At 51.3% G+C, this 18,425-nt stretch overlaps 1 protein-coding gene across 4 annotated transcripts in view; it reads right to left on the bottom strand.

Annotated features, from left to right (window-relative positions):
* HIVEP3 (HIVEP zinc finger 3) overlaps positions 1-18,425 on the bottom strand; it is a 535,336-nt gene that overhangs the window by 156,536 nt on the left and 360,375 nt on the right. The window lies entirely within an intron of this gene.

Raw genomic sequence — 18,425 nt, 5'->3', positions numbered from 1 at the left:
TCTGTGATCTGTTATTTCACTGATGCCCACCAGAGGTTATTTGGCAGAGGTCAGCCCTCTGCCACAGTGGTACCAGGGCTGGCCCTAGGTTTGGCTGACTCCAGAAACAGCCTCAGGAGGAGATAATGGAGCTGGGGGTGGAGGGTGTAGAGTGAGGTTAAGCCAGGACTAGAGTGAGGTAAGTTAAGTGCCTAGGATACAGAATGTAACCAACCACTCCCTTTCAGGGTCATGAAAGTTTGAGGTCCCACAGGAGAACTAAGCACTATGCTGACCCAGGTTTCCAGTGGGATCCTTGGAGGCCCCAGGTTTCCTCTGGCTCCAAAGTCATGCCCTCAACTTCTCTAGGCCCATAGGGCGCATTGGTGGCCTTGGGCACTTGTGTGTCTTCATACAGCAGCCTCTGATGGAGCCACCACCCTTCCTCCAAAACCAGAGCAAATAGACTCCTCCCAGACTCCCAGCTTTAATGGAGGGAACTCCCGCTTTCTAAGGGGCACTACACTCCGAGGGGCAGAGAGGAGGAAGCTATGGCTCTAGGGCTTGCAGAGAGTCAAGGCAGGTGTGATTGCAGCTGGACACCGGTCTGCACACACACGTACACGACTGCAAACCCAGTGACCAGCTGCCAAGCTGCCCAGCTGTTCTGTAGATCACCACTACCCCAGTCTCTCTCAACTTCCATCAGCTCCCAGGGCCCAATCCCAGCTCTAATTGGGTCATCCTCCTTCTGACAAAGCCCCAAAGGGAAGGACCACACTTCCTGATCTGGCATGCAAGGCCCCACAGACCAGCTGCTTCTCCCAGAGCTCAGTCCACCCTGCCATTTGCCCAGCCACCACCCCCAACACGCACCACTTTGCACCAATTTCCGCTTCTTGAGGTCTTCACACAGGCTTTCCCTTTGAAATGTCTTCTCCACCCCTCCGGCTGTCCTTCATACCCTGAATCCAAGCCTGCCCTTTATACAGGTCCTTCTCTTGAGCAGGGCAACTGGGGTGGGGTGCCCCCTGGGACAGATGCCTGCTCCTCACTCCACTCCTGCCCTGCCCCCACTGTCCTGCTTCCTGTTTTCTGGCTGAAAGCAACTCCAGGCAGAGGAGGTGGGTGCCTTGTTATAATTCACATGCCCTGAGGGGTGACGTTTTATCATTCACATACACAGGCTCAGATGACAGCCTTGCTCCTGCCCTAAATCAAAGGATATCCTCCTCCCCTTTGAGAGGTGGCCTGGCCTCAAGGGACCCTCCCGATGGATTTGGTCACCTTCCATGATGCCACAGGCAACTCAGTAGTTCCTCCCTCTACAGACTTGCCCATCACCTCACACTGAAGTCAGTTATTGGGGGCCTCCTCTCCCTCAGACTGGAAGCTTCAGGGAACTTTCCATCTTGATCCTTCTCCCCTCCCAGGACTGATAAGTCTACAAATGTTTAAGTGAATGAATGCTCCTGAGGAGCAAATCCTAAGACAAACTAACCAGAGGAGGGGGAGAATTTGCCCAACCCAGAACTGTGGCTGATGTCCTACGGTCTCTGGCTGGGGGCTAGGATGAAAGGCAGGGTTCTCAGCTAGACTGGCTTGAATGCTCAGGAGACTGGGGTGGCTTGGGATTTGTCTCCTTCCTCCTTGCTTTTGACAAACTCCTCTGCAGCCATCAGCGAGCCTGGGATATCCCTCTGCCAACCCCCCAAAACACAGAGTCCTGAGCTGGCCCTAACGAGGTGGAGGGGAAGGATGAAGGAAAATGCAATTTGTCAAGCCCCTTCATTGTACCAGACACAGTCAGACTTGATTCCCCTGAGCCTTCCAAGCCACATGGGCCTTTCCAGTGGTAGTCATTCTCCAGGCCAGGAGTGTCAGCTGGGGAGCCTTCACCTAGCTCCTCCCACAACCATCTGTCCCCACTTCAAGACACAGCCCCCACCTCAGTTCCGGTGCCAATTCTCACTGGAAGCCAGAAGGTCTTCAGGACTCCAGCCTCAGAGCTCAGAGAAAGAAGGTGGGGGTGGGCAGTCCTGCTTAGAGGCTATCAGCCTGACCTCGACTCTGCTCTGCGAGCCCCTACCTGCGGACCAGGCCCCCACTGCTCTGCAGAAAGGCAGACTTGGGGTGCAGGTCACCTTTCCCACACTGTATCTGAAAGGCAGGTGGTACCAGGTGCCAGTTCCTCCCCATCCCCTGCAAGCAACTGGGCCAGGTCTTGAGAAAGTCCCAGTACTTGGCCCTGGGGGCCTTCCCACATTCCACCATTCCTCAAACATGAATCAGGCACCATCTCTGTGCTGGGAACATATAACACACAAGCCTGTGTTCACGGACGGAGACTGACAGGTAAACAGATATCCCAGTGTAACTTGCTAAATGTTACACTGCTGTTTGACAAGGTTGGAGAGGGGCGGAGTAGGGGGCATATGAGATGGAAAGGTAAGATTCATTCTACCTCTGGAGCTACAATTCAAGAAAACTGTGATCCAGGTGTCCCAGGCTAGAATGCCGAATGCTTGTTTCCATGGAAATGTTACACACACACACACACACACGCACACACACACACACACGGCCTGGATCTGCTGTAAAGCCAGCATCACACTGTAGAGATTTTACAAGCTAAAAGAGATTAGAGCAGAGGGCAGTGTTGGCATCTGATCTGCCATCTAGAAGACTATCTCTGTGGAATTTTGTTTCCAGCTTATAACGACAAAATTAGACACACTTCTGGAACCCACTGTTGCCCCCAAGGAGCTAGGGACCACCACAGTGTGTTGGGAGCACTTTTAAGGTGGGGTGGAGCTGAGCAACCAGGCCCTGTGGGCCTTCTGGGTTAATTATATTTAGGTCTTATACTGACTTAGCAACCATCCCCTCTCCATCCTCCATCCCCATTGCTGTGCTTTCCTGGACTCAGATGCTTTGGTTGTTTTCCTATTTGGGGTGTGTGTGTGTTTGTGTGTGTACATGCGCACATGTGTGGTAGGTGCGCTCGTCATAGACCTGTTGCACATATGAAGCTTCTGTCCTAGGACAGATACTAGAGTTTGCATTTTATGGACATCACCTTCCTGAGGTCCAACCCTCCAGACTCAGTTCCCATCCTTTCTCTCCAGCCTGAGAACCATGTTGCCAGCTTCCTGACTCAGTCCTTAACCCGATACTGTGGATAACAGCATGGGCCTTGGAGCCACATAGACCTGGGTTCAGACTCCAGTCCCACACTTAGTGTGTCACTTTGGGCATGTTACTTGATGTCACTGATCTTGACAAGGGCTGCTGGGAAGTTTTGACAAGATAGTGCAATAGAACTCTTCAAAGTACACAATAGTAGGTGCTCAGTGAACAGTAGCATTGATGACTGTCCTCCCATGTGGTGACTCAGAATCCTCCTCCTCTCATACTGCTCGTCTTCATGGATGTGGGCATCAATCTTCTCAAGCCCGAAGCCAAAAGCCCTTCTCCATGCCTGGTGCCTCCATTCAGGCCACCATCACCAACAAGTTCCAACAGCCTTCTCCCTAGTGCTGTGCCAAGCTTACCCCTGCAATCCATTCTCCACACAGGTAGAACTCTCTAGCACACATTCAAGTGGAGCCCTGTTCAGCGAAACCACCCGATCTATTAGGGCCTTTAACAACAGAGCCTCAGTTTACCAATCCAAATCTCCCTCTCTGCACTCTCCCCATCCACCCTATGCTCCCACCATACAGAATCTCTCACTGTTTCTGAGCCTGCCAAGTGCATTTTGCACATGCAGTTCCCTATACTTTTCCCCTCACCCATCTACTTGGCTGGCTCCCACTCAGCCTTCCAGGCCAGCTCCGAGGCCACTTCCCTTGTGAAAGCTTCCCTGGCCCCCAGGCAGTGTTGGCCACTTCCTTCGCCACGAGCCTCCAGCACTTGATACAGACTGTCCTGGCTTGTGTCCCACTGTGAGAGTCATTTCTTCATGTGTCTGTTGCCCCCTTAGATTCTGCATCTCTGTGCACGACCAAATCTTAGCTTCAGGAATGTCACAGATATTCAGATCATACTGAACTGTTAACACACGGCTGCTCTGACCATCCTGCCTGGTAACCAGCAACTATAGGAGGCCAGTTGGCCTGAAGCTCATGGAATAGTTTTCCCCAAATGACAAAAGCATCCTCTTTTCCTATACTTCAAACTGAGACTTGGGTCTGGCCTGGGCCCTGGGACTGCCTCATTCTGGCTTTTCACCAGCATTTTGGGGGACTCCCACAGGGCTCAGCAGGCCCCAGGTGGGGAAGGCGGGGCCTTCAGTTCCAGGAAATCAGAAGATTAGTCAAGCCACACTCCCCTGGCAGCTGTGAGAACAGGTTTTCCCCAAGCCAAGGGACTTGCAAGATCATCAATAACAACAAATATTTACTCTGCCCATGGCTTTGTGCCCACCAAGGGAGGTGCATAAGTACAGCATCAACTTCCATGGCTTGGATTAAGACGGATCTGGGTGCATGTCCTGGTCCTGACACTTACTGGCTGCTTAACTCCCCTATACATCAGTTTTCACAGCTGCTAAATGGGGAGAATAAGACATTCCAGGAAAAAAAAATTAGAGGATTAAATTAGAGCAGATGAAATTAAAAGAGAAAATGAATTTCAAGTATCAATAACAGAAGCAATATGTATTAGTCACTCAATAAAGAAGCTCCCCAAGCCCCCCAACTGAAGCTCTTTGGGGGATAGTATGATGAATAAGAGCTACTCCTTGCCAACAGCTAATGAAGTGAGGGAAGGGGGAAATGAGAATTAAATCAGACCCTATAAACATGAACACAAGGTAAACAGCAACAGGAATGACAAAAAAGAGTTCTGGGAGTAGCAGATGGAGAGAAGAATTCTGAGATGCCCTTATATTCTTCCTCTCTCCTGAGACTTTCATCCAACTGATTGATATAACCCACGTGGCTAGCCCAGGGCGAAGGGCTGGGCAGGGCAGGGGGTGGGCAGGAAGGAATCCCAAGGCAAGACAAATGAGGCATGAAGGATCCTGTGCTCAGGCAGCTCACAGTCTGGTTCCGGAGAGGCCTTGCACAGTACAGAAAATAACTATGACAACAGTGGATAAAAGCAGTGAATGCTGCCGAAGACATGGGAGACAGAGATGAATACAGGAGGGGGTGGGGCCTGGTGCAAAGGTTACTTTCAAAAACCTGCATCCACAGCAAAGGACTGTGGAAGTGGCCTCACCCCATCCCTGCTCAGGCTCTGCTCCCACTGCAGCCCTTCTGGCCTCCCAAGGCCAGAGGTAAGAACCCCAATCCTTCAGCCTTCATCCTTGCAATCTTCCCACTTGCAGTCATGCCCAGGAAGGGCGTGGCCTGGGCCAGACAGCTCACTAGTCCATAAACACAATGTGAATATGTATACTCCACCCTTTCCCCATGCTGTTCCATCTACCTGGCATGCCCTTCCTTCTCCCATCCCCCATCCACCCTTCCCTCCAGCTCCCCTATAAATTCTTCTTGCCTATTTAGTGAACTCATCCTATAAGCTCTCCTTCAAATGTCCTGGTTTTCTTATTTTTTCCTGACTTCCACTCTTAGCAGAATTAAAAGGCCCCTTCTCAATGATGCTCTGGTAATTAGCTTTGTATATACCATCAAAGTATTTCTCACATTATAGTAAAGTATTTGTGTCTGGTGCCCCAGGTTAGGAGAGCACTGGGGTCTATGATTGGTACCTACTAGGTGCTCAATAAACAGGGCACCTGGAAGGCTTTCTCCTGAGGCTTCCCATAGCTGGGTTGGAAAATGGCAGCCTCTGCCATTCTGCCTGGGAGTGCAGAGGAAGCTTCCATGATCCCTCAGGAACTCCAGGCTCTTAGTCCAGTCAGCCATGTGCCTTCCACCCTGAAGACAAGCCCTCTGAGAGCTGTCTTCGCCAGGCTTTTCTGCTGATCTCTTGCAACTTGCTCCTCAAACCCACCCTGAATTCTGACTGGAAGCATGAGAATCCCAGCAAGGATCCTGGGCACCTGCTGTGTCCTATTTAGAAAGCGCTAAGTCAGGCAAACTTAGAAGCAGAGGCAATGTCCCAAAGGGTGGCAGGGTGGAAGGGCTGAGGGGAGACCTGGGGAGGGGGAGGCAGGCGTGTGAATTTGGTGGCTGGGTCTTGGTTTGAAGGTTAAAGATGAATAGCAGTCTGGGGGTGGGAGGAGGGTGTGATGGTTAATTTCATGTGCCATCTTGACTGGGCCTTATGGTGCCCAGACATTTGGCCAAACATTATTCCAGGTATGTCTGTGGAGGTGTTTCTGGGTGAGATGAACATTTGGATCAGTAGACTTAAAGCAGATTACCCTCCCTAACATGGGAGGGCTTCATACAATCTACTGAAGACCTGAACAGAATGAAAAGGCTGAGGCCGGGAGCAGTGGTTTACGCCTGTAATCCCAGCACTTTGGGAGGCCGAGGTGGGCAGATGACGAGGTCAGGAGATCGAGACCATCCTGACTAACACGGTGAAACCCTGTCTGTACTAAAAATACAAAAAATTAGCTGGGAGCAGTGGCGGGCACCTGTAGTCCCAGCTACTTGGGAGGCTGAGGCAGGAGAATGGTGTGAACCTGGGAGGCGGAGCTTGCAGTGAGTGGAGATCGCGCCACTGCACTCCAGCCTGGGCGACAGAGCCAGACTCCGTCTCAAAAAAAAAAAAAAAGAAACATCGGCTCGTCTTGGGTCTCAAGCCTACTCACTTGCAGAATGGAACTTAATACTATTGGCTCTCCTGGGCCTCGGGCCTTCAGACTCAGACTAGAAATACACATGGGCTTTCCTGGATCTCCAGCTTGCTGACAACAGGTCATGGGACTTCTCAGCCCCCATAAGCACATGAGCTAATTATTTACAACAAGTCTCTTCCTGTATCTATATCTACATTTATCTCTATGTCTATCATATAGATTTTGGTTCTCTAGAGAACCTTATAGATGGCTAAATCAGGACTTCCCCCAGATGCCAAGAGGACCTCTTATTCCTTTTTTGGGGTCTCACATCTCCAGCAACTCGGAAGTAACTGAGCATTTCCTTCTTTCTCATAGCTAGCAGAGGCCTCACTCCCTGGGAGGGCCTCTTTGCACAAGCTGTTACTCCTCTGTGGACTCCTAGCACTCAATATGGGTCCTAGCACCCAGTAGGTGCACAGTGATATTGACTGAATAAATGCATACCTCATACTTATTTGGGTAGCCCTTTATGGTTTGGCGCATAATCACACCCACGTCCTCATGGGTGTGATCCCAAGGCTCTGTGAGGGGCAGGGCAGGGACCATCAGCCCCAGTTAATAGATGAGCAAGCAGAGGCCCAGAGAGGACCTAGAAGCAGTTTTCCAGCAGAGGGACCCTATCTCCATGGCATGGGTTTTCTCTGGAGCAGCCATGGCCCATGTTTAGCAAAAACAGGAAGCTGCCCTGAGCCCAGGTGCCTCTGTCCCCCGTGAACTCATGCATTCTGTTACACATGTTCAGCCACTATTGGCTGGGCCCTGTTTTAGGGACTTAGAGTGCATCAGTGAACAAAATGGACAAAAATCTCTGCCCCGTGGAGTTTATATTCTAGGGGAAAGAGACAGAGAGTAAACAAGAAACAGAATAAGTAAGTAAACTATAGAGCATATTAGCAGAAGGTATGGACTATGGCAACAAGGCAGAACAGAGTAAGGGAACCAGGAATGCAGGGGTGGGAGATGAGTCACAAGTTTAAATAGGGTGGTTAGAGTCAGCCTCATTGAGAAGGTGGCATTTGAGCAGCAACTTGAAAAGGAGAAGAATTAAGCCACGCAGTTATGAGGAAAGGCCTTTATAGGCAAAGGGGCAACCAGTGCAAAGGCCCTGTGTCGGGCATATTACACGGGGCTTGGAAGGCCACCGTGAGAGCTGTGGCTTTCAGAGAGATAAAAGAAGGCCCACACAGAGGCCTCCAACAGATTCTACCCTTCCTGGAGAGCGGGGCCTGCTAAGGCAGACAATAGAGAGCCAGAGGATGCCTGAATGGAGGTGGGAACAGTAGACAAAGAAGAGGTGGGAAGAAATTTTCCCTGATTATCATCCCTTTCTGCTTCAACCAGACACCCCCAAGCAGAGGCGGCTCCTGTAGGGTAGGGGACAGGCCCCTCCCCACCCTGCACCTCCTAAGTCTCCCTCTCAGGGGACTTGTGAGGAGTTAATGAAGTTGAGCCCAGGAAAGCATTATAGGTAGCCTGTAGAATGCTTGGGTTCCAACTGGCTATCACCATCACTGCCCAGCCTCAACAGGGAGGCAGGGGCTTCGCCTTTCCTTTACTACACACTGGCAGATGCAAGAAGCAGATCTGCTCCGAAACCTAGATGAAGTCGCAGTTAGCAGCCTAATTTTAGACTGAGCATCTGCTCTTCCAACCCAGAGATGCAGCTCTGTCTGGGATTTGCTCCTTCTGGAATTGCCGGAGAAACGAATCCTGTTCTATGGGTACAGGCACTGATGGCGTCCAGATCAGAGCTGACCAATAGGCCCCTGCCATGGGGAAGCCCTCAGGAGCTGTGCCACCCTGGCCATCCTGTGTCCTCCTAGCTGAGCTCCCATCTCACACCAACAGCCACAGAGTCCTATAGCTGCCATCTTGGAGTCCCACTCTGCCTTCTCAGAAAGCCACAGGTCCAATGGGGCTCCGCCTCCTGCAGAACAGGGGACCTCCTGGACAGGAGTGACTTTTATCCATCCCCACACCACAGCTCCCAGCACAGATCCCGAAGAGTTCGTCCCAGGGGAGTACGGCTCAGTCAGACCAAGACTAGGAGAGCACAAAGGAAGGGCCAGTTGTTTGCAAATCTTCCCAGGAAGGCTTGTCAGAGGAGATGAGTTTTGAGTTGGATTTTGAAGAGTGGATAGGGTATTTATCAGTGGAAAAGCCAGGAAAAGCCATGGAGGCAGCGGTAACAGCTGAAAAGAATATGAAAGTTGGAGAATGGCGTGAAGGGAGGGAGAAGAAAGTGGGGAGACCCTGGTGGGGGCTGGACAGGGGCTGGGTGCAGTTGAGTTGGGCCACAACTCCAGGCTAAGCAGTTGGAGTTGTGTCTGCAGGTGGGAGAGTCTCTGGGGGCCCTTAGGGCATGCATGTGCTCTGACAGATGGGTGTGGAAGCCTTCCAGGTGGGGAGCCCATGACCCTTTCCTCTGGGAGAACCACTTTCCCTGTGGACTTCCTCCATGGTTTGCCAGGTCCTTTGGGGCCCTCCCCACCTCCCTGGCACATGTGGGGCAGGCCCTATGTGCAGAGCACACTGTGGATGCTCAGTGCCCTCCCAGACTCCCACCTGAGCTCTGCCCACGCATCTCCTGGAATCAGGCCCATCACCTCCCACCCTTCTGACCGCTGCAGCCACTGCTTGGCCCTTGTCTGAATCCCCAGTTCCCATGGGCAGTGTTCTTTTGCTTCTCTGGCCTCAGCTTCTCTGCCCTGGAGCTGTTATCTCAAGATTCCTCAAGAATGACTCTGCATCCCACGTGCCTCTCCCTACCTTTCTGTTTGTGGGTGGCAAGCCCTGTTCTCTGGGCTAAGGACTTTCTACACATCACCTTGCTTTATCCCCCAACAATCCTGGAAGATGTTTATTATTTATCCCTTTTTACGGGTGATGAAAAGGGTTTGAGGAGTTTAATTTGTGACTGATCACACAGCCAGGAAGGACAGCAGGCTGTCTCCCTCTCTGTCCTCTCCCACCAGGTTCCCTCAGCCTTGAGGGCAGGGCTTGAGCAGCGATGCTCAGAGCAGAGGCAGTCAAGACATCTGGCCAGTTCGAGTGGGGAGTGAGGAGAGTGAAAGAGGAGGAGGACTCACCCAGGGACCATGCCTGGATTCTCTTGAGAAAGAATGAGTTAAACACTTATGTAAAGAGATTTGCAAATAGATTCTACAAAACAACATTTGGATGATTTAAGTGTTAAGGAATCAGAACCATATGGATTAAATGTCCCTGACGTTACGTATGGTTTTAAAAATTAGAAGGAAATGTACCGGGAATACACATATATATAAAATATGTAAAGCCAGACCACATTTTTAGCTTTGTGGACATGGAGTTATTTGAAAAATACGGCACAGCTTCTCCCAGGCTGGCGGTCCCCCTGCCTCCACCCCAGGCCTTGTCTTCTCCCCCACCAAATGGGGCTCAGCTCCCTCCCTAGGGGCCCAGCCTGAGAAAGAGACTTCCTGGAACAGCCGGCTAGCTGCTCTAACCACAGGACAGTTGGAGCCAAACAGCTGGGTCAGGAACGGCTGGGGTCTCCCAGAGGCCAGATGGGTGGTCTCAGGTGCAAGGAGGCAGTGAGAGAATGCAAGTTTCCCAGGAGGACCTATAAGTACTTATAGAGAAGATGTTGAGTAGCTCAGGAGAGGCAGACAGCATTTTCAGTTCATTATTGCTTTTGAACCTCACTCAGTTTCCCCGGCAGCCACAGGAGGAAAGGGTTATTACCCCCATTTTATAGGAGGGGAGGCTGAGGCTGAGGCTGGGGAGGGCTGGGTGCTCGGCTCAGCTTACAGGCAGTGCACCAGACCACGACCTGGATTTCCTGGTTACACACCCAGAGCTTCTCCTCGCTGTATCTCACTGCTTGAAACAAACCAAAACCACGAGCCTGAGCCCAATTTCTTGAACTCTAAGCATTTTTTTTTTCCCAAGATTGTATTAGCTTCTCAAAGTTGAAGGTTTATCTGGCAGGGTACTTTTGAGGACTCCCTAAATATGAATAAATCAAGTTTGGTCGTGAGTCTAAATTGCACATGCTGTTGAGCTAGGGAAGAAGGGATACGAGGTTCAGTTTGGGAAAAACCAAACCATCAGAAATTTCCTGGCCAAGTCCTGGTGGTGAAGAGAGAGGATGAGAACAAAAAGCCAGTTCGTTAAAAGCATCACGTTAGGTGCCAGGAGTGTGGGACCTCCCTGAACCCCCGCCCCAGCCTGTGCAGAAGGTGGGGTTGTCTTTCTTCTGCAGAAAAGGAAACAGACACAGCGAGCTTTGATGCACAGCTGCGTTTCTAACCCCGGCCTCTCTGACACCAGGGCGGGGCATTTCCCTAAACCCAGCTGGCTGGGGCCAACCTCCCCAGAGGGGCCTGTGACAAAGCCAGAAGCAGGTTTGTCAGGAGAATTGAACGTCACCTAGACATAATCCCAGTGCCAAGAAAGCTGGCCCTGAGTCTGTCTCACGTCCCGCCAGGTCTCCAATGTCCAGTCCAGTGCCTGATGTTTGTTAAATGACCATTAAACAAATCAATGGGTGAAGAGGAAGGAGGCATCAAGGAGCCACTACATCCTCCCCTTCTCTTTCCTCCATTCCCCACCCATGCCACTGTTTTGTGGACACAAGGGATGGCCTTCACACGAATTTATTTATTCTGGCGACGCTTCATCCTGTTCAGTGGCATTCATGCTTACAGCTTGTCCAGAGCTCTCAGGGTGCTGACTGGAGCCTGGAATATTTCAAGGACATGGGATTCTCAGTGCAGGAACCAGGGGAAAGGAGAAAGGGCAGAGGAATGAGGACAGAGAAGGCGAGAGATTCCCTGCTCTGGAACTTCCTCCTTGTCCTGTACCCAGAACCCCTCCATAGAGTTTGCAGTAGATCTACCCGTTGATGGTTTTCCTATAATGGCCTATTAACAGGTATCCTTTGTCCGGGGTTATCCCAGCCCCACCCAGCTGCCAGCCACCAGGATGGAATCCTCACGCTGAGATGACAGATCACATCCAGCCGCCTTTCCACTCAAGCACCTCTGAGGAGCCCCTTTGTCTGCAGCCTTTCCCATGGTCAATTATGTTGGGAAAACACTGCCTATTCTGCAGTCATCTTGGAGTTCCCCAATGTACACAGCAATGTACAAAGCCCTGAGAGGGGCGGGTAAAGAAAACAGGTCATCTGTAGTCCACACTTATTGGAACAGAACAGGGACTCCCCTTTTCCCCATCACAGGTCCCATCCTCTGCACCCCATTTTCATGGCCATGGAATTCTTAAAATGCTGGCACACGTAGCCTAGAAAGGCCCTCAGAGGCCTTCTGCTGGCTTCTCATTTATAGAACCACCTTCCCATGGGTGTCCCTGTCCCCGCACAGGTACCCCAAATGTCCTTGACTCCAGCTTTAATCCGTACCCCTGTGTGCTCCAGGCCTGTCCTGCTTAAATCCTCTCAATGGCTTCCTTCTGTTATTGAGACAAAGGCCAAATTCTTCCACATGGGGTCCAAGGCCTGCTTCAGTGACCCCACGTGCCCCTCCTGCCGTATCTCCCCCTTGATCCACCTGGGGCATAGGGTCTTCTTTCAGTGCCCCCCTGCCTCAGGGCCTTTGCACATGCTGTGTGTGTGCCTGGGACACTCTGCTCATACATCCCTTCCACACCCAGCTGACTCCTCTTCAACCTTTCCATTTCCCCTTGCATGTCACCTCCTCAGGGAAGCCCTCCCCTTAGTTGGTTTAGCCCCAACTAAACCAAGCCCTGTGCACATTCCTCAGCACCAGGCATCACCTCTCCAGAGCCTCTCAAGTAGCAGCATTTGTAACTTTTATTTCTGTGTGCAGTCTTGTCAGATGAGAGTGACATGTATGCTTTGCTCACCATGGAATCCCACATGGATTGTTTCTCAATGCCCAGCCCTGGGATCAGAGAACTGATCACCCTGTGATGTTAGTACGGAGGTGCTGTCTCCACTCAGAGCCTGCTGAGCCCTCCCTAGGAAGACCAGAAGAGTTTATCACTCATCGTGAATTTCCTGCACCTGGCATAGAATATGATTCAAACTCAGCCCTCAATATGGGCCTAGAGGAAAGTGTGCAGGGGTGGTGGGTGAGCCCATGGGGAGGAGAGCCAGGCCATAGGCTCTGCTGATGACTGTGGCTCCAGGGTGTATCCACACGGCCCAGCTCAGACACAGCAAATGTTATGGAGCTGAGGTGACATAGGGTCTTGGGGACTGAGGACAGCTGAGGAACTGCCAACGGCCAGGCAACATCTAATGCCACATCACCCTGCTTCCCCTTGACCAGCTCTGCCAAGCAGGTTTTTTTGTTTGTTTGTTTTTGTTTTTTTTTGTTTTTTTTTTTTTTTGAGATGGAGCCTTGCTCTGTCCCTCAGGCTGGAGTGCAGTGGCACCATCTCGGCTCACTGCAACCTCCGCCTCCCAGGTTCAAGCGCCTCAACCTCCCCAGTAGCTGGGATTACAGGAATGTGCCACCATGCCCCACTAATTTGTGTATTTTTAGTAGAGACAGGGTTTCACCAGTGGCCAGGCTGGTCTTGAATTCCTGGCCTCGTGATCCACCTGCCTTGGCCTCCCGAAGTGCTGGGATTACAGGTGTGAGCCACCGTGCCCGGCAACTAGGTGTTTCTCAGCAGTCCCTGAGGCCTGGGTGAGGCTGGGGATGGCAGGGACAGTTTCCTCCCCATGCAGGTGAAGGGGGAAGAACAGGGGACTCAGACTCTGGCCCAGTGTCTCAGAAATTCACTGTGGGAGTGTGGCAGAGTCACACAATGCTTCCGAGCCTCAGTTTCCCTATCTGTAAGATTTAAGGGATAAGCCAATATATAATGACTTACGTATTTTGCATCACATCATCACTGACTCAGTGCTTTCATCCATCCCAGGGTAATGCACGGTCATTGCTTTTCTTTCTCTGTTCAGTAGCCTCTCTCCCCTTTCTTCTGGCAAGAATTCCTTAGGAAACTGCCCCCAACTCCACTCTCGATTTAGGCAGGGCTTCCCTTCACAGGAGGCCACCATCGTGGCCATGGCAGGGAGGGGCAACCTGTTTGGCCAAACATGATTGCCCACTGACCCAGGAGTAGTCACGTGGCCTAAGGTATCACAGCACCTCCCTGGGATTTTTCACCTTGCAACAGTTGGGAGGAAAGTCCACTTTTCATTCTGAAGTCACCAGCTGGGATGGTGAAGGATAGGAGCCAGCAGGGGCCATGGCCCTTCTCCACCCTGCAGAGTCACTGTGTTATGCCATGTGAGGATGACACCCAAAAGCAGCAGATGAGACTGAGATCAACACGAAAAGGACTAAAGATGAAAAGAATGGGGAAAATAAGAGTCTGGTGATCTGATGATATTATATCAGCTCCTGGATCTAGCCATGCCTGAGCTCCACCACCTACTCATCCCTATAAAATAAGACAATGAGACAAAACTCAGTTTCTCTTTTCCCACCCCAACTGTCGCTTTAAAACAATCTCCTTGAAAAGGCAGGAGGAATGAAAATGAGCCTGCACTGAGAGCCATGCACTGCTCTAACATGCTTCACACGTATCATCCGGTCTAATCCTCATGACAAGCCTACGTCGTAATAGAGAAATACAATAGTGTGACAGAAGACAGTGGAGGCTAGAAAAGGGTGACAAAGACCTGAGCTCTAATCTTAGCTCTGCCGTGCATCAGCTGTGTGACATTGAGTCAGTTCCTTAACTTCTCTGGGTTTATCTTTTTTCACTATAAAATGGGGTAGTGATGCCTCCCTCACAGGCCATCAGGAGGAATGATGAGACAAAACAAATGAAAGAGCCTAGACTGTCCTTGGCTAGGAGAACTTTAACATATGTTAGTTGAGCCTGTGAAGTCCAGAAGTCTTACAGCTAGTCTTGTTTCTAAGAATTAGTGTTGGCCATGGGGAAAAGAAGAGAGGAATGTGTGACAAGCTCCCAGCTAAAGTCCAATATCTGGATAATATCCAGCATTGGCCTGTAACTATCAAATCTCCAACGACGTGAGGCTGGCTGATGCATCTGCTTCCCCGCACACCAGGCGGTCAGGTGAGTCTGCAGGAGCAACAGTTCTGGTGAGCAGTGATGAGTCACCAAGGCAAGGGGCCTGTTAATAGTTTCCAGATGGGCCTAAACTGCTTCCAGTCTCCCCTGCACAGTGTTGAAAAGATGGGCTGGGACTCTGAATGAAGCTGAACTTGACCTGGAGATACCAGCTAATGGGTTATTGGCTTTACTGGGTTGGGGACAGGGCATGCTTCTCTGTGCTGGGCTGTCTGAGAGGCTGGCCCGTTTGTGTCACCTTCTGAAGAGCAATTCTAAAAAAATGTTGCTCTGAATAAATATTTTGGTTCCATTTTGCGACGTGGCTGGTGGGGAGATTTCCATCGAGTGTGGTTTGCAAGGCGATTCTCCTCTGTTGTTTACTCTCGGCGATCCCCACAGCCTGTTCCTGGCAGGCATCTGTGTCTGCTGCACTCCTGGGCTGCTGGGACCTGGATGCTCCGCTCCAGAGAGAGGCTGAGTTGGCCGGCCCCTCCATTGGGAGCCTGATTGCGACAATGCATTAGGCAGCTGGCCACAGACCCACTGGGCCTCCCTACTCCCCAGCTTAACCTTGCCCTCCTTAGCCAGCTCTGGCCAAGGCTGGTGCTCTTTTAGGAGTCCCATTCCCACCAACAAGGAGGAGGCTGTAATTAGCCCAGCTGCTCTAGGCCAGGGGCTTGGAATTCCTGCGGGCCTAGAGAAGCAGCCTTGTCCATTTCCTCTTCCCAGGGGTGGCCTCCTGCTCCCCCTCCTCTCCACCCACACACCTCTTCCCCAGAACCACAACCACACAGCAGGAGGCACTATCCAGTCTGAGCAGGACCACTGTCTCCCACCCATCCCCCACACATCAAAGCAACATGGAGAGAAACCCCAGCCCCCTTGGGCCCAAGCACACCACACCTCTTGGTTACAGTGACTGTGACGACTGCCCTACCCGCTTGAGGCCAGGTCCCCAGGGCTGCCAAGGCTCAGCATGCCCAGCCCTGCTCAGATGATGACAGCTCTCCAGGCAGGAGGCCACACCTCATCTCAAAGAGGAAGTAGTTCGAGGTGGGAGCCTTAAGCACACTTTCAAGCCAGCTCATCTTAGACTCTGCTCCCTATCACCATTGCCAGATGTCCAGGGAGAAGAAGGATTCATGGGGTTAGGGTCTGGCAATCAAGACAGAGAAATGGCACAAAGTAGGGAGGGTGGTTTCCAGGCATAGAGTTAGGTGTCACAGTACAGGACCCATGGCCCAGGGAGAAGGTGCTCTACAAGGATACATCTCAAGGATCCTGGGTGGGAGGACTTATATCACGACTGGGCATTTGGAATGTTCAAGACCCTTGCCATGGAGGCAGGGGCTGGCACACACTGTTCTTTCTCCCTCCTTTTTCTTCTCACCCCCCCAAAGCCACTCCCCTACTCTTTTTGACATATGTCCAATTCTGGTGGCTCGAGTTTTCATGATTCAGGCCTTCTGGGACCCTGTTTTGAGGGTGAGGAAGCTGAAACTCCCAGAGGCCAGGGTCACAGAGCAGGCAAGGCAGAGCCTTGATTTGGGCCCATTTGTCAGAATCCAAGTCCAGCACTCATTCCATGGCACCATGGCTGCCTCTGAACACAGAAAGGACAGATCCTATCTTCCCAGTCGGGTGCATGGGACTCATTTACCTGTACCTGCAATGGAAGCTGCTAGTTCCTCCCTAGCCTCTCTCAGTGGTCTAGAGAACAGTTGCATGCATTTGGGGAGGGGGCTGGTGGCAGGCATGGAAGACTGCTTTGGTATGGAGGGGAGTTGACCAGCCTACAAGGTGCTGCTGCCCAGCGTGGCTCTTCTGACACCAGGTAGACCAGGAGTGTCCCTCCTTCCCCCAAGCTCTGCTTGGCTCCAGACTCTCAGTTCAGTGCCTGAAGGCTCAGCCCTACCCATCACTGAGTTCAGCCTGCCCAGACCTGGGAGGATGTGGGAAACCCAGTTCCATCTAGGGCTAGAATTAATTTTCTCACCAGAAGCCACAAGCCTTGTGGATGCTCTGGACTTGCCTCTACTCGCTTGCCACAGTCTTCTCCGAGTGCCCTTGGGAGGCAGGTCATCTATCTGGGGGTCTGACTTGAGCTCAATCCTGCTGCCCTAATGAGAACTTCAGGTCCACTTTGCTAAGGGTCTGGCACCTGTCTGACCCCACAGCCACCCCCTCCATTACTGTACCCTGTGCCTCATCCTTTTAGCAACCAAGTCTGGATCCTGCCCTGAAGGGGAGATGGGCCAGGATGGTTGAGCCTCCTTCTAAGAGACACTGGTTGTCACACCCCAGGCACACACTGGTCACTGGGATGACCATGTGGGCTAGACAGCTACGGATGTGACATAGTCATTTCTTTACAGGTCAGGTTGGCAACCAGGCTTGACATTGGGCTACTCCTCTCAGGCCAAGCAGCTGAGACCCCTGGGCTCCATCAGTACCAAGCATGTCCAAGGTATCTAAGGGGACATTCTGGCCTTGTCCTCAAATGCCAATGATCTTCTTCCTGTCCAAACTCTAACTCTGGCAGGGAGTCACTCAGTGATAAAACAGTGGGAAGGATTGGGGGCAATAAACTTCATCCAGAAAGATCACTTACAGGTTCTTAGTCTTATCACAATGTCCTGCTAGGCGGGGCTCAGTCTATAGTTCCAAGGCCATAGTTCCACGTGCTTCTTCTTGAACCAGCTGATGGCTGTCTCAGTCCCACCTGGGGCAGGAACATTGTCTTTTACACCGTGCTGGAAACACGAACCACACCTCTGCATGGAAACTGCCCTGTGCTCTGCTCTGTGATTCTCATGCTGGCATCCCAAATCTTTTAAAGCAGTATGTGGAGTTCCCAATCAACGGGCATCAAGTTTCAGTTAAGCCAGATGAAGAAGCTCTGGAGATCTGCTGCACAATATTGCATTAATACCTGTAGTCTACAACAACGCATTGTGCACTTGAAATTTTGTTAAGAGGGTAGACCTCAAGTGTTCTTACTGCAATAAAATAAAACAGTATATGGCATATAAATCAAACAGGACAACCCCCTCTCCGTGGAAGCTTTTGTGAAAACAATCACAGCTACCAATTACTGAGACTTGCTATGTGCCACGATCTGGGCTGACCATTTCGCATTTATTTAAGCCTCACAATAATAATCCCTGGAGGTGGTATTAATATTATTCCCAATTTGCAGATGAGAAAACTGAGGCCCAAAGTCTGTCCTATTCCAAAACCCTTGTCATTCCCCAGAAGCTGAGAACTGGCGTGTGTGTGTGTGTGTGTGTGTGTGTATGTGTGTTTGTGTGTATAGACACAGACAGTCTGCTGGAGTGCAGTGGCACAATCACAGCTCACTGAAACCTCAAACTCCTTGATTCAAGGGATTGTCCTGCTTTAGCCTCCCGAGTAGCTGGGACTACAGGTGTGCATCGCCATGCCCAGCTAATTTTTAAATTTTCTGTGAGACAGGTTCTTGCTTTGTTATCCAGGCTAGTCTTGAACTTCTGAGTTCAAGTAATCCTCCTGTCTTAGCCTCACAAAGTGTTGGGATTGCATCTGTGCACCACATGCTGAGCCTGATCTGTGTGTTTTATCAATGGGCTTTGGAGATGGTTCTTGA

This window comes from Chlorocebus sabaeus, chromosome 20 (assembly GCF_047675955.1).
Source record: "Chlorocebus sabaeus isolate Y175 chromosome 20, mChlSab1.0.hap1, whole genome shotgun sequence".
NCBI classification, from domain to species: domain Eukaryota; kingdom Metazoa; phylum Chordata; class Mammalia; order Primates; family Cercopithecidae; genus Chlorocebus; species Chlorocebus sabaeus.
Note: the sequence above shows the minus strand (reverse complement) of the source record. Positions and strands in the feature narration are given on the sequence as shown.